The sequence below is a fragment of the Clupea harengus genome, chromosome 22 (assembly GCF_900700415.2).
Source record: "Clupea harengus chromosome 22, Ch_v2.0.2, whole genome shotgun sequence".
In the NCBI taxonomy this organism is placed as follows: Eukaryota; Metazoa; Chordata; class Actinopteri; order Clupeiformes; family Clupeidae; genus Clupea; species Clupea harengus.
This window is the reverse complement of record NC_045173.1, coordinates 16,303,476-16,310,944: the sequence shown is the minus strand read 5'-3', so window position 1 is coordinate 16,310,944 and position 7,469 is coordinate 16,303,476. Positions and strand designations below refer to the sequence as shown.

Sequence of the window (7,469 nt, the reverse complement as noted above, 5' to 3'; positions counted from 1 at the left end):
TACATTGTGTAATGTAAAAGGAATGGACTACATTTCACCTTGCTATCTTCTCATATGTTTAATAGTGTAGTGCCCTCACGTGGTAGCAGAAGGTAAACACACAATAATATGACACCGTGCCTCACATTGACCTACCTCTCCCTCATGGGCTGCATTTTCATATGAACATTTAAAGATTAGACATATATAACCTGATGCACCAATATATAATGATATCAGATGTGAGCACACTTAAATGTAAGCAGTTATGGAGATTATTATTAGAAAATAAAACCTGACAGGGAAATATTTTTCCCTAAACTAACTGGTACTCTTGCGCAGCAGACCAGACTAAATACATCTACTACTTTTTTATATGCTGGGACCACAAACCTGTGTATTACTGCTGTAGATAACTGCTTCAGCTGTTAGGAGTTCCTTCAGAACTGTCAAGGTACCAAAGCAGCACGGTGTTAATTACATGTGGATAAGTACATGATTAAAATCTGGTACTCTCTGCCACTGAAATGTAATGAGGCCTTGTTATAATAACAAGTCAACACTATTTTGGCATGTTATTTCGGTAAACAGTATAATTCAGTGCTAATTTCATGGGCATGGAAAATAGAAATAGTTCACTTTGATCACCCAAATGTCTGCAGGTCAACACCAGTGCATGACCACTTCAAGTCACTCTTTTCTCAGCAGCTCTGGTGAGATGGATCTCACTGATATACCTCTCACTAACTACTTTTATTTGCATACACTATCTGCAACTACAGTATCTGGCTGACATGTCTGCTATTGTGGTTGAATGTACAAACACAACGAAGCAGTCAAGATCTGCGGTTCACTTGGACTGTGTCTGCTGTGCACGTACATCATGTTATTCAGTCTAAAATCAAAAAGCACACACTTTCATTAATATTCTTTGTTGTCATGGTCTCTATGAACATGATAGTTAAAAGTGATGAAAAAGACACAACATACACTGACTCACTGACATAGATTACACTTGAGAGATCTGTATAGAGAATATTTACCTATGATCTTTGCATTGTAGGAAGAAAAAGGAAGGGAAGAAAATTAAAATTGTTTCATCATTTCTTGACGTCAAATTTGTTCAGTTGTGCATAGTGAATGTAACAATGATTTTTTTTAAATGTTGTCATTTCAGTTTTCTGGTTGCTCAACACTTATGGAGAGCCGTTAGCTTTTAATCGTAAGATCAACCGTGCATCATGTAGTGTGAATTTTCTTCCTTGCTGACCTCTGCCCTATCTGTCTATGATCCATGTCTAAGATATTAGCTCTCAGGAACTCTTCAGTTCCTCTTAGTCACTAATCTCCTCTAGCAGCTCTAGTTCTTAGAAATTCAAACACCTGCCAATGCCATCACAACTTTAGAAGAATCAATTCAGACAAATCTATAGTCCACTTATGGTACTTGTGTTCATTTGATCTGCCTCAAATGAACCAACAACACATTGCATGCCATTGCCAGCACCTTGTCACATAATTCAAGAACAGGTGTGTATCAACTCGATTTTGGCTTTAAATGTACCTGTTGAGCTTCACTGTAAATTTATTTCTCTTGCATGCAGTAGAGCCACGCTACCCAGATTCTGAATCTGAGAAAAATCTCCAGTGTTTTAAGGAACACTTCCTCCAACTCAGACCTTCAGCCCCTGAAATACATCCTCCCTGGATAATGTATAACACAAATTTGAATGGATGCAACCAGAACCAAGAATCAAACGAAGGTGGCCTAAAGTGGGGTAATCTTTGAGGGTTAAGCATCCGGATTAGGGTATGGGACAAAAGTCAATGTCTCAAGCACATATCCCCAAGTTGTCCCTTAAGGTCACCATGTCCAGGTTATCCCACCAAATCCCCTAAGCTCTTCCCCTAATGATCTCCTGGCATCCCAGATGTCTGCAGTTTGGTCTATAGACATGATTGAATAACTGCTATCTGCTGTTTGGTAACTCCATGACAGTGTGATTTTTGAGGACTGGCCCTTCAGAAGGCGATAGGGAAAGTTCTTCTTAGGTCTTTAAGTAAATGGAAAAGGAGGGTTAGGGATGCTGCTGTCCCAGCCGGCAGAAGGCATTCTGGGATTAAAAGGGACAAACCCGTGAAAATGGGTCAGAGGTTACCCAGGTGACGATACTGAATGCTCCTAAAGCGCAAGGATCAAATACACCCCTTACTTCAGTGCTCCCGAAGCAACATTGTTGATTGGCTGTGGCTGTGTTGATTTCCCTTCTCACTGTTGTGAACTTTGTAGACTGTTGCTCGCTTTACCGCGAGTGCGGGAGTAGGAGACGACAGACTTTATTCATTCTCACACACGCGCACGCAGCCACACATACACAGCGTCTCCCCTGTGATCGCGATATATGGACTTCAATGAACTTCTTGAAAGTATTGTTTGGTGTTTGTGGGTTTGTGGTGCTTGTTAGCTACACGGTGTGAGGGTGTATTGGTGTCGGGTGTTTGCCACTGGTTTGGTGTTTATGCGCGGACAGACGCATTGTTTGGTCTGCTGCGATAAATATAGTTAATACATTGTGACATTTTCCTACACCTCTGCCGTCTCTAAATTATACTGATTTATACTGGGTACCCACTTTCTCATCATCAATTCCATTTGCATTTCTATAGCGTCCATAAACCGGTTAAACATACATACTCACTCTTCCTGGTGCTCTCACTTCCCCATACTGGTCCTAACGCGAAGGCGCGCTTCGCATTGGGGTACTTACTACCTTTACAAGGTACCACTAGGGGAGGGAGCGGGACATTTTGGTACAGGGGTGTTTGCTTTGTCCACATTTCATTTAGGTAATTACTATGCATTGTGGGGTTATTTGCTATTGGGTTAAGTGGTGTTTGATATGATAACAATACATATGTTATTGGATATACATTTCATGAATGAAATTAGTTTTGTTAATAGTGAGCAAGATGTGCTATGTTTCCCCATATTCATAGGTCAGCCCTATTAGGCCAATTAGTGGTAATAGGTAGGCCTTTTTAAGAGGATAGCGCCGTTCCCTTGCGTGGTTGAGAAAGAAGGACTGTGAGGTAGAGGTGTTGCTAGAGGTAATACTCTTACGCTACATTTTGACATTTAATCTTGTTTTGTTTAAAGTCATTTTGTTTTGTTATAATGTTTTCCAATTCCAATGCCTGTAAAGCTGGATGGTGAATAAACATATTTACATAATTTAAAACGGAAACCACTGCTCCTGCAAATTCTTTTCTCCCCTCCATCACCAAGCCCACATCCCAACTCGTGGGCTGGCCGCGGAGGTCACTCACAGGCTGGAATAGTGTATTTCCTGACCAAGCCACTTTCCTTGGTTTCCATTGACAGGACTGTGAGTACACACACTAAATAGACAGCCGGACAACAATAAGGAGAATTTAGCTTTCATTGTTTGAGAGTATTTCAGTTTCCAATAATATGGGATTCTATTTACAACTGTGTCTTCTTCTCTGCACAGCAACCCAATACCACATCAACACACGACTGTGCTGTGTTGTGTTGCAAAATAGAATGAGTATGCTACATGCATGAATATGCAGCATAATTCATTCTAAGAAACCATTCTGTCTCTAAACAAAGCACAAACACCTTACAAGAAATGTGGTCGTGCATTTCTGTGTAGAGATGAACCAGCTGTAGAATTGCATAGTATTTTATGCAATGGAATTAAATAGAAATAGTTCACTTTGATCACCCAAATGTCTGCAGGTCAACACCAGTGCATGACAACTATATGTCACTCTTTTCTCAGCAGCTCTGGTGAGATGGATCTCACTGATAGACCTCTCACTGACTACTTTTATTTGCATACACTATCTGCAACTACAGTATCTGGCTGACATGTCTGCTATTGTGGTTGAATGTACAAACACAACGAAGCAGTCCAGATCTGCGGTTCACTTGAACTGTGTCTGCTGTGCACCTACATCATGTCATTCAGTCTAAAATCAAAAAGCACACAATTTCATTAAATCCTTTGTTGTCATGGTCACAATGATTTTTTAAATGTTGTCATTTCAGTTTTCTGGTTGCTCAACACTTATGGAGAGCCGTTAGCTTTTAGTCGTAAAATCAACCGTGAATCATGTAGTGTGTATTTTCTTCCTTGCTGACCTCTGCCCTATCTGTCTATGATCCATGTCTAAGATATTAGCTCTCAGGAACTCTTCAGTTCCTCTTAGTCACTAATCTCCTCTAGCAGCTCTAGTTCTTAGAAATTCAAACACCTGCCAATGCCATCACAACTTTAGAAGAATCAATTCAGACAAATCTATAGTCCATATTGTGCCACTTATGGTACCTGTGTTCATTTGATCTGTCTCAAATGAACCAACAAGACATTACATGCTATTTCCAGCACCTGGAGCCTCATTTATAAAACGTACTTACGCACAGATTTGATCTTAGAGTGTTCGTGCGATCAAATCCACGTCAAAGTACAGATTTATAAAAAAAAAACGTCTTTGACGTGGAAAAGGACGTATCTCTACGTCAGGTTCTATATCGCGTAAGTACATTTCCTTGTGGCAATACTGGAGTACTGCAGGAATTCGGAACTCTCCGAGCGCCGACACGCAGTTTCATCATCATCATCGTCACCACCAGTGACGTGCGGTGAGGTTCGTGGCTGGTGAGGCACTGACTTTTTCAGAGTCAAATTTACAAATACATAAACCCAATTTAGTAACGGCGCGTATTAACGCCCGAAACCTATTAACAGCCTCACGCAGGTACATGTTACTTAATATTGATTTCTATATCAACCAGGATAACGGATTTTAAACACCATACGCTCCTACCCAAAGGGGGTATTTAACTTGTATGTGTGCAAAAAATTGCAGTACAGCGTTATTTAGTGTACTAGACAGCGATTTATTTCTGTGTGTACAAACCGTCATGGAACGAACTGAACGAATTCGATTTCGCAACGAGAATTTGTGAGGGTCATAGAGCTTTCCATAGACATATATACAGAAAGGCTGTTAATGGGTCCACCTCCTGTATCAGCTAATTTTGCGTGTCGGTCTACACAACGGGAAAAAAAAACTGAAAACACGTTTCAGTTGAAATCCAAACAAGTTACCAGTCCTAATCTAGACACCCACCGCTACTGAAATATGTAAGATTGATTGATTAAAGATGTTTCGATCTATAAATGTTTTTAATAGCTGGGGCGTTAATAGGCGCCTTTACGATAGAGTATCTAAGATCACCATTCAATTGGCAGCTTTCACATTGACTACTGGTTGTTTTTCATATCAGCATTCTTTACACACACATAGGTAAGGTGCATACAGTAGGCAGCTGCTAGCTTGTGATGAACTCATGTGTAAATATTATGCACTCATGACTATGAACTCCTGAATATGAACTCTTTCTTACGAAGTTGCTCAAGCACCCTGAGGGTTTCTACCTTTTCCCATTATAATTTTAAGAGTTAAATCGAGGAGACTATAACATCAGCTAGATAACCAGCTATCATTTCATGCAAATTGAACTCTTCCGATTAACTCGTAAGGTTATTAAGTGTCCTTAGCCAGCTAATTAGCTAACTTAGCAACAGGATAACCATTGCAACCAGGAAACACAACTTACCTACAATTTAAGTTTAATTTCTCAAAATCAGCTCACCAATAAAAAGCAGTCTTGGGTTCCAAGTGATCACAACCACTTGAGTGATGTTAAATGGCTTCACATAGACATAAAACAATCCCAAGAGAAATAATGGGAAATCAACGGAGCTGCCGCTGTAAGTTCAAAACCAAATTTATTCTTGAGGTTCCAAACATGTTCAAAGCAATTTGGCTTTGAATGTGAGAAGTCGATCGAGTTATCTTCTGTCCCGTAGCTTGAAGCATACCTTTTAACTCCGGCATTGGTCTCCCATTATTAATAATTTCTTGTTTGGACTGAAAGTCCAGTTTTGAGAACTGCTTCAGCTTAGCAATAAAATCTTCCATTTTCGCCATCAAGTAGAAGTGTACAGGTGCGCTCTCGCACGCCCCCTTCATTGAGGCAGAGGTACTGTGTGCCTCACCTACATGATTTTCAAATGCGTTTTGAGCTCAGCTCAAAGGTTCTACGCATGCGCAAAACCCAGTTTGGAGCGATTGCGCAATCATAGGTGAGGCACTGCCTCACTAGCTCCCATAGACAATACATGGTGCCTAACCTGACCGCACGTCCCTTGTTTTCTCCCGTCTTTTTGAATAGCGAATTCAGCGATTTTGATTATAAAAATGCTCGAAATGATTGGAATCATGCAGAAATTACACCTATACCACAGATTAGTAGAGAAATATCAATATTTATTTTATTTTATATATATATTTTTTTACTTTTCAAGATGACAGGTGAGGCTCTGCCGCACCTGCCTCATAGGACCGCACGTCCCTGGTCACCACCACCGTCTCCATTAGGGCTAATGGTGAAAGGCCAAATTAATGTTTCGTGCAATAAAATCAATTAAACAATTTGAATAATTCACACATGAATGAAATTCACGTCTAATAGTGTTGAGTTGTGGTGCACTGTTGCTGCAGCTACCGTTGCATTCGGATGAAAGAATAAATGATGGAGTTATCTTTAGCCGTTCTCGGCGTATTTATTGAACAGGCTTCTGACACATCAGTCTCACGGTCAGAGCTAACTTCAACTGACTAACATATGGCAAATCGGCCTTTATAGCCTGTACCCTAGCGCCACCCTGTGGCGTAACCATATATGCATACCACAGTACAGCATTACATTACATTACATATACATCTGAGTACATAATGAACATATCTCAACAAATAGGTATTCATTTTAATTCCACTCGTTTAAAACATTTCGCTCAATTTATAGCCTATAAAAAGCCTGATAGTGACTTAGTTTTCAGTAGGAGATATGGCTGCATTGGCGTTGTTAAAAGTGAGTAACCTGGTTGCCTTAAAATTTTGAGTTCAATGAAACTCATATAGTAAGTTAGCACAATGCGGCAATCAACTTGAATCAACTAAAGATAGCTTGTTGATCTGACTAATACTCTAAATCAGACTGTGTTCTATCAACTGAAGAATCTTTGTTAACACAACATTATCCTTAGTTAATGTGACTTGAAATTATACATCATATCAACTCATTTGAGCATGGGATGCATTGAGTCAACTCCTCAGTTTACGTTAACTCAACAAACAATACAGTTGTATTAATGTGTATTTTTAATTTGTCTTGACTAGGATCTTACTCAGGTTAACTATATATATCTTGCTGTATTAACATTTCAAGAAATTGACTTGGTTGCCTTAAAAATCTTAGTTATCTTAACTCATTGCTTAAGTTAACATGACAAAAGCCATTTTCTATGCACTACCAGCTATTCTGACAAAACTGATAACATACACAAATAAGCAAACAACATGATGTACAAGAATACATAATATTTATTTCAGAT

The 7,469-nt window shown here is 39.5% G+C and overlaps 1 protein-coding gene across 3 annotated transcripts in view; it reads right to left on the bottom strand.

The window, feature by feature from the left end:
- Positions 1-2,766, bottom strand: part of carmil3 (capping protein regulator and myosin 1 linker 3) — a 51,601-nt gene extending 48,835 nt beyond the window's left edge. For all 3 annotated transcript variants that reach the window (XM_031559563.2, XM_031559564.2, XM_031559565.2), the window contains exon 1: positions 2,679-2,766. The gene's annotated coding sequence lies outside the window, so the exon portion shown is untranslated. The remainder of the gene's footprint in view (positions 1-2,678) is intronic.
- Between the last annotated feature and the right edge of the window lie 4,703 nt (positions 2,767-7,469).